Genomic DNA, 8,422 nt, shown 5'->3' with positions numbered 1-8,422 from the left:
TTGCAGTTACTGAGTAACATCTTTAAAAGTATTTTTATGCTTTCAGCCATCACAAACAATGCAAAGTTTGTTCTAGAAGGTATGCCCACTCAATTTTTTTTTTTCCAGGCTCTAAGCATAGTTAATATTAATTCAACATTAAAGATAGATTTCACAGTGGGATTCTCTGTTGTGACTTAAAAGGAATTTGTAAGCCTGTATGTGAGCAAAACTGATCTTATAAATGTAAAACAGAAGCAAAAATTTTCACCCAAATTTTCAAACTATTGTCCTTCAGCACAGATCCACACATCACCTGGCAGCAAGAATGAACATAGCCAAGAGTCATCCATAATTCTGATTATTTTTTTTTAATATACCTGGCTTCTTCAACATCCTTACTATTGTGTGACTAACAAGCCCAGCTTTGATTTCAAGCACACAGCTAATGGTCCAGAAAAGCTTTTCTGTCATTTATGGAATTTTGCACAAGCATAACCATGGTCAGAATCCCAGTTTTCTATTGTAGAGATAAACGTCCTTTTGGAGCTCAAAGAAAAGGAGATGGGGAGGAAAATAAAACCAGAAAATAGTAATTTCATATTAAAAATTCATAAAAAAGTACTGCTGTGAAAGACTATAATTGTATATGTAGACAGAGTAAATTGATTTACTGTATTAGCTTCCTTACTACTGAAAGATGTTTTCCACTGTGGAATTTTATACAGAGCAGAAGCATGCTGGCCTGCAGCTGTTTGCCCAGCCCTCTGGAAAACGTTTCCCATGGAATTTGCCACCTTGAACTATTTTATTCCAAAAAATCCAAGGATTTTTTCTATCAGGGCTTTCAAAACATTTTTTGCCAGAAGTCTTAATGTGTGTCATTAAAGCTGCCAAGCTGTACATAGCATAAAGAGACTCTTGCTGGAGTTTATAGAATCTGACGTAAGAATGTTAAAGGTAACAGAGGATATATATGGGGAGTGACAGCTGATTATTTATTTTTACATATTTTTCAAAGTATCAATAAATCCATCTGAAACTTCATGGGCTTGAGATGTTGTAAGAGCAGCAAACCACAAATTGTAGTTTAGTTCATTTGTCTTCTATACAGTTTCCTCCCAGCCTCCAAAGAAATTTAAACAGAATATATGCTCAAAATGAACCTTTAATAATCAAACAAATTTCAGCTTTCTGGAAGGCCTAGAAAGTTGTTATCAAAGGAAAATTATAAAGTGATATTCACTTCACCGAACACATAGAACTATTTAAACCTCATTTCTAAAGTATCCTGCTCAACTATTAAGCTAAAGAATAACATGTTTGATCCACCACAGAACTTATGTGCCTTCAGTTTGCTGCTGAGGATGTGAATTCTGCCTCAATCCAGAGCCTGTGACATGCATAAAGTGCCAAGTTCAGAGACCACCTATAACCACCATTAGAGGTGAGGCTGATGATTTAAGGTAAGACACCACACAAAGCTAGTTATAAAATCTTGCCAAATTTTAGTAATTTGGGTTAAAACATTCTTTATATGCCATCTGTCTCACATGGTGAATTATTCAGGGCAGGGGCTTTCATTGGTCACTGCTGCATCTATGGTACCACTTTGGAAATTCTTCTATATTTGGTCAGTTACTAAGCCTTTAATAAACTAGATTTTGATCATGCTCAACAAGGACATCTTCAGAGTTCATCAGCTTCCTAAATATTTTGATCACAAAACCTCTAGAGACCATTTCAGCCTTGGGGTCAAGCTTGTCTTTACAAACGACTGCAAGAAAAAGTTATGAGCACAAACGATACTGATGGAGACTTGCATCTACCCATTTTTTGCTTTAGCCAAATCCCTGGAATCCAGGCCAATTACCTCTGAGGACTGTCTCAAAATGTCTCCAAGGTCAGGACCACTAGTGCAGAGGAAGAGAAAAGGCTGCTGCTAAGATCAGCCCTCCCCTACACTGCTCTCCCCTCCAGAAGCAGCCAGCATGACTATCCCAAGTTCTCCACCCAGTTCTACCCCTTACTGTTACTCATCCTGACAAAAGAAAAAAAACAGCTGGGACTACAGTCCCTTATCCATTTAATGTTGCCTACAGAACTGAAAAGATTTAAAGTGGCTCTGAACGCAAGGCTGACTCCAGGTCTCTCCCTCCTGTGCTTTCAATTGACTTTATGCCTTGCAGCCTGCAGGACAATTCAAATACTGTTGATTCAAACACAGATTGAACAAATGCTAAACCTATTGGAAGAGCAAGAGAGACTCTATGAAGTAATCCAGCACTAGATAAAAATTGAGACAGGAGGCTGCTAAGGGGGGAGAAGAACACAAGGAACGAGTTCAAAGTAAATATGGCCTGGGGTCTTTCCCTGAGACATTTTGAAGCCATTCCTCACCTCCCAGTAATAACTTGTGCTTAGAATGCCAAGGGAAACTAGGAGGTAGATTTCTCTACAAGGATGTTCTGGAAATCCCAGGATGCAGCTGACTCTACCTTAGCCAAGTCCTATGCTCTGTACAGGCAGGAACGGCTAGAGGATCTGGACACATACAAAGGGCTTAATTTCATAAAATAAAATTAAAAAAAAAACAACCCACTTCTGCTACTGTTTCCAATGCCATCAAACTGGTGCTTTAGGCATCTCATCCCAAATCTAAAATGTAAAATCTCCCTGCTCATCTGCTGCCTGAATTCACCAGAGACCTTTCCAATCACCTTAGCTTCCCTCAGTGCATTGGGTTCTCAGTTTTCAAGTGCCAAAATTACTACATTTGCATGGCTCAGCGCCCATCTTTAACTGGGATCCACAAGTAAGGTATACCCTGCAGAAATCTTCTAATAGGATTGACCTAGCATGTTAGCTGGGCAATGTAAGGATATACCTTGTGATAATCTATTACCCCCTATTTAAGAAGAGAATATAATCTCCAGGGTCTCCATATATTGTAGTATAGCTCACCTCAGAGTACAAAATTCCTCGAAAAAATAAATATATAGAAAAGAAAACCTGTGTTAATTAGTGACATGCTGGAAGGAAAAAGATTTCCTGTTCCTTATTAAAAAGTTGCTATATGTTATATTCCCTTAGAGCCTGGCATTTAAATATAGTTGTTTTCTTTGTTTCCAATAACATCTCAGCCACAATTACTTAATAAATTATAAATCACGATGTAGATTTTATGTAAATGCATTTTTGTGTTCAAGCACAGGATTAATGTTTGTGTATGCAAATGAATAAAGGATATGTTCAAGGAGGTCGTGGTTCAAATCACTGCAAACTTTAAAATGCTTTACAGTGTTAATGGTTGAATATGACACTGTTCTCTTTCTTTTTTTTTTCCCCCTAACAATCAATAACTTGTTTTAAATGCACCTGTTGCTAATACCTAATTTCTGTTTAGTGCAGCTTCATGGAAAATACGGTCATGTGTCAGTGTATAGTTCCTGCTTGATGTTGCATATAATTCTTACAATATTCTGAATGGCATGTGCTAATTATTTAGCACAATAGCTCATCTTATGGAGCTGTAAGGCTGTAAAAGAAGGGTGGTAATTACTTAGGATGGGAATGTCTTTTTTTGTAAAAACCAAAGAGTGGGAGGAAATTTGAAAAAAAAAAAATGAAATCAGAGAAAAGATTGAGTAACAGTCTAGGAGCATTGGAAGGGTTAATATTTTGAAGTTTTTTGTTATCTGTAAGACTAGATCTGAAGCTAACAATGCAGATAGTAACTGCTACACATTTCTATGGGCTGTACTAAGTGGCCAGCTTCTGTTCTTCTACCACTTCCCACATGGCTGACAGAGCATAAATTCTTAACCTACGTCTCTCTTCAAACTTGATTATAAGAGCTCACCTACACACTTTATGCAGAGGAGGTAGGTCTCTGACAGTTGTTTAAAGCAGTTTCAAAAATCCATACACAGGGAAAGCAGCTTAAACTTACACAGAAGTGAAGAAACCACAAAATGAAAGCAACTAAGAAAACAGGTTCAGAGAATATATATCCTTCTATACTTCTGCTAGGCCTAGATTAAAAAAAACAAACCACAAACTGTATGTGGAATAAATGGAAATAATTAAAAGGATCAAGTTTTATATTTTAGAAAATGATCTCTTGAGGTCCTGAGTGTCACAACTGCTTCAGGCTAACACAGAGAAGGAAATACTCAAAACCTCATTCAGACAAAGATGGGATCATGACTTGGAGGACAATCTGGAGATTGAGACAAATGGGATGGAATATGTACAATTTATAGGCCCAATCCTGCCCATGACTATTGGTTCTACAGGTTTTAGTCACAAGATCTTGTCAGAAAGGTCACAGAGGGAGGTTAGACATGTGAGCAGAATCAAGATAAACTATGAAAAATATACATGAAATACAAAAATAGAGATAAAAAACAAGAACAGCGCAAAGAACACATAGAACACATAGAAAGGAAAGATTCACAGATTATACTCTGAAAACTCATCAATTGTGTGGAAAGAATAATCAATAAAATCATATGAATACCCATTTGAATCTAGATATAAACACTCTCCAGACATCTTCTCACAGTGATCACGCAATCAAATTAGCAGAAGTGTTCAGGGACAGTGAATCTTCAGCTTACATGTTCTACAATTCACTGAGATACAATTTAAAAACCACACTTTCCAAAATCCTTGCAGCAGAAAGCAGATTAAAAGGCTTCCACTTATCCAGCTGAAGTACAAACAAGGCCATGAAAATCATATCACCAGTCACAACTAAGCTATATATTTTACATTTCTCTGTATTAGGGATTAGTTGCAAGTTTCAGGTTAAAAGAAAAAGGTGGGGAGGACTGCTCAGGAAAAGCTGCTTTCATGAACTTCTAAGAATGTCATATATGTTGAGAAAATTGCAATTTGCTTGTGAATATTTGTATAAAAGAACTGGTGAAGTCCACTGCATAGATTATACTCCAGGTTGTAATCACAGATCTTAGATGACATTTTAAATACAGATACAGCCCACAGAGAGGCCAGAAAGTCAGTACTTAAATTGAAAAAGGATAAACTAATATTACCTTAAACTGCTCTAGATCATCTTTGAGGCAAGACTCCATACAGAAAGATCCAGTTTAAGCTGAAATTTTACAGGACATTTGTGAATAGTTAATACAGACTTCACAACTAACTCTATGCTGAGCATTTATCTACAGTGGGCTTCCTGCTTCCACTGATGATGTGAACATTAAATTGCCACTGACTTCTAACAGAACCAAATCAAATACTATAATTATACACTTTGTGCTATCTGTACTGTACTGTATTATTATCTATAATTGATTATTCAACTCAGTAGCTATTGTTCTTTAAAATGCTTTTGACAGATTGCAGAAAAAGTGCTATATAAAACAAAGTTGATGAGCATAGATATTTCGGACATTCTACCGCATGTAATGATGAAGCTGGTGCAAAGCAGACTAGTTCCATTTACACAAAGTCACGTCCAAATTTTTTGAGTCTGTGTTCCACACTGATAGCCTTCAGCTGAGAAACAGTCCTCACTACTCTGGACACTGTGTGAGTGTCGTAAGACAAAAAACCCTGCTGCTGAAAACTTTTCTACATAGACAAGCAAAACACTTAGCATGGGGGAAGAAAGGCAGAAAAAGTGTAGAGCAGTGAGTTACTTGCCAAAGAGCTCAGCATCTTAAAAATAAAAGCCACAGTCACAGAGCCTGCAGTGAGCCCTTGTGGCCAAGACCAATGGGATCCTGGGGAGCATTAGGAGGAGTGTGGGCAGCAGGTTGAGGGAGGTGATCCTGCCCCTCTGCTCTGCCCTGGTGAGGCCACACCTGGAGTGCTGAGTCCAGTGCTGGGCTCCCCAGTTCCAGAGAGACGGGGAACTGCTGGAGAGGGTCCAGCGGAGGCTACGCAGATGATGAGGGGACTGGAACATCTCCCTTGTGAGGAAAGGCTGAGAGAGCTGGGACTGTTTAGCCTGGAGAAGACAAGACTGAGAGGGGAACTTACCAATGTCTACAAATATCTTAAGTGTGAGTGTCAAGAGGATGAGGCCAGGCTCTTTCCAGTGGTGCCCAATGATGAGGCAACAGGCACAAACTGAAGCACAAGCAGTTCCTTCTGAATTCAAGGAATAACTTCTTTACCCTGAGGGTGCCAGACCACCGGAACAGGCTGCCTGGAGTGGTTGTAGAGCCTCCTTCTCTGGGGACGTTCAAAACCCATCCAGACTATGCAACCTGCTCTAGGTGAACCTGCTTTAGCAGGGGGGTTGGACTAGATGATCTCCAGAGGTCCCTTCCAACTCTGATCATTCGGTGAGTGTGAACCCATAGTCACAGACGGGGAAAGTCTGGCTGTTCTTGTCTCCCTGCTCCTGCCTCCTCTCTTGGGGTAACCCATTTGCGGTCATGCAGCTGTGTAGTGGACTGGACCAAATAGCAGATCTGTCTGAAAACTAATGATTTGTTTTACTGTGCTAGTTTTCAATTCTTGTCCTCAGCCATTAAAATAAACAAATAGAATATTTTCAGGTTCTCTTTAATAAATAAATAAATAGATAATTTAAATATCTAGTGGTGAAGCACTGATTATATTCTCAAAACAGGAAAACACTGTGGCCTATCCCCTTAGATTCCCATATATCAACCTGTTTTGCTAAGCACAGAAAACTGTTTTTATATTTCCCTGTTTTACATGCCAGTAAAAAAAAATAAGGGTTGGGTATTTAAGCCATCTAAAACTAGTAGGCTTAGTTCCAAGTAGCCTCAGTATTTACAAGAATGCCAAAGTAATGTCTACATTATTTTCAGATTAAGAAGAGAACCCTGAGAAAAAAAATTATTGTTGGAATGTAACAAGTTTCCTAATCACAAAAATATTTATTTTTGTGTCTTCAGAACACATACTATTACTTTCCATAATTAACAAATGAGATTAAATGTTAACCAGTTTAAATCTGTCAAAATATTTTAATAAGGGAAGCAGATGTTCTGTTTTGTTAAGTATCACTATTTACTTTATGAGGTAATAATAACCTTACCTTTCCTCTGCAATAGTTAATAGTAAATGGTTAGAGCTTGCCAAAGAGCAAATAAATCATTACACTAAATACAGGTTGTCAGGCTAGTTTAGTACCTTGTACACTCCATTTTGCTTAGATAAATGTGTTAGAATGGGATTTACTGTCTGTGCTATTTTCTAGAAAGATTCTGGCTTTCCTATTGCATGTAGTTTCATATCAGATGCTAAGAAAGGTATTATATCAACATGTAGATTTTATACTGACAGACTTACTCGTTTGGGTTGACTTCATAAATGTATAATTGCGAGACAAGCTGCAGACCTCCCAAGAATGTCATTACAGAGCACTTCTGTAGAAAGACCATAGCTTTGGTAAATAAATACACCAGTGCAAAATGCAAGCAAGTTGAATAGTATAAAATCAAGGCTCTGAAACATTCCTTGAGTTCACTTTTATTTTACCATATTAAAACTTTTCATCTTCACTCTTCATCAAATTTGCAATTATTCAGCTCCAATAAAATATGCAGACAGGTTTTTAAATTATTGCTGAACACAGTAAGTGTACATTAGATATTGTGCTTTTCTGAATAGCCAAGAGATTTTCATGGCTAATCATAAATGGATCTACCCAACACAAGACTCTCACTCTTGAGAAGGCTCCGCTTATTACACAATTCAAGTCCCATTAAAATCCACTTGTCAGCTAGATCTTATATGTTCTTACGGTTATAGAGGTAGTGGCTGCTTTTATGCACAAATAGACATACTTAAAATTTTGTACAAGAGTATTTGCACAAAATTATATTTACTCAAGATTCACTACTTCATTTTCCCCCCACTTTAAAAGCCCTGCCATCCAAGCACAGAAAAGCAATAATTTGGAAAATTATGCAAGGCTAACAGCTAATAATGGTTGAAGGAAAGAGATCACAAGTTCCATTGGCTGACATTTGTATAAACTATTTGCAGAACACTTGAGAAAAGCAACTCTGGTCATGGAAAGAAGGATGAGGTTGTGAGCGATCTGTGAACAAGGAAAAGGTCCAATAAATTGGCTCACTTATTCACGCTGAATAATTCAAACAGCTTGACTCAACACTAGACATACTCTTTACTCCTTTTAACGGATTAAAATATTCATGGTTTCTTCTGTCAAATGCCATTATCGCTCTGTAATATCAGGAGCAATGGTTGTCTTCCCAAGGGCTGTAGGAGACTTGGATGTGGGTCATCAACTCCAGTTGTGGAAGCTGCCTGGCAAACACAGATTCTGCCAATGATCTCAGACTGGTATCTGTGTATTCCACGTCACACTAGTCCTAGCAAAGGCAAGTTGAAATGCTATCCCTGTCTTTATGGCTTATATTCTAGTGCCAGATAAGAAGTTTTGTGCTACCTTAGACCACTGTTCAGT

This window comes from Falco biarmicus, chromosome 7 (genome assembly GCF_023638135.1).
Source record: "Falco biarmicus isolate bFalBia1 chromosome 7, bFalBia1.pri, whole genome shotgun sequence".
Lineage (NCBI taxonomy): Eukaryota > Metazoa > Chordata > Aves > Falconiformes > Falconidae > Falco > Falco biarmicus.
Note: the sequence above shows the minus strand (reverse complement) of the source record.